At 26.0% G+C, this 782-nt stretch overlaps 1 protein-coding gene across 5 annotated transcripts in view; it reads right to left on the reverse strand.

Moving 5' to 3' along the window:
• LOC100576058 overlaps positions 1-782 on the reverse strand; it is a 98,527-nt gene that overhangs the window by 16,126 nt on the left and 81,619 nt on the right. The window lies entirely within an intron of this gene.

A 782-nucleotide genomic window follows, 5' to 3' on the forward strand; every position in this document is an offset into this window, starting at 1 on the left:
GCGTTAAAATACAAGGCTCCTGATATAGGTATTGTTAAAATAGCAGTTCAAAAATATTAGAAATACATAGGCACAATTTTTTTTTATAAACATTTAAAATTCAAATTTTATAGAATTTTATTAAAAAAAAAGGTGGGTAAGTGGATGTCGCTCTGCTGTACAGTAGGTTACAAGTGGGTCACTGTATAATAGATAGTATTAAATTTGAATTCAATGATATAATATCACTGTATAAGAAAAACGATTCTGAGAGGAGACGGTTTGTCAGTCTAGGTATTAGACATACCTATTATAGGTATACTTATCTATAGTATTAAAAAAAATTGACCTATAATAGGTGTCGTGCTAATGTATTTCTTAGAATTTTTGGTAACAGAGTTAAATATTTACGTGGAATTTTGTTTTAAATTTTCAATCCTTAGATATAAAAGTTGAACATTTTATAATTTTTTAACTACAAAATAATTATTCAATTTTAAATTTGATAAATTTTGTCAAAATTTCAACTTCAAATGCTTATAAAAAATAATTGTGACTATGTATTTTTAATATTTTTCAACTGCTATTGTAACAATGTAATATCAGGAACCCTGTATTAATTTTTTACACTTTTTGGCCCAATAGATAAAACTTTATTGATATTTATAGAAAAAAAAACTAAAAAAAGGTGGGTAAGTGGATGTCGCTCTGCTGTACAGTAGGTTAGAAGTGGGTCACTGTATAATGGACAGTATAAATTTGATTCAATGATATAATATCACTGTATAAGAAAACGATTCTGA

Source organism: Acyrthosiphon pisum, chromosome X (assembly GCF_005508785.2).
Source record: "Acyrthosiphon pisum isolate AL4f chromosome X, pea_aphid_22Mar2018_4r6ur, whole genome shotgun sequence".
NCBI classification, from domain to species: domain Eukaryota; kingdom Metazoa; phylum Arthropoda; class Insecta; order Hemiptera; family Aphididae; genus Acyrthosiphon; species Acyrthosiphon pisum.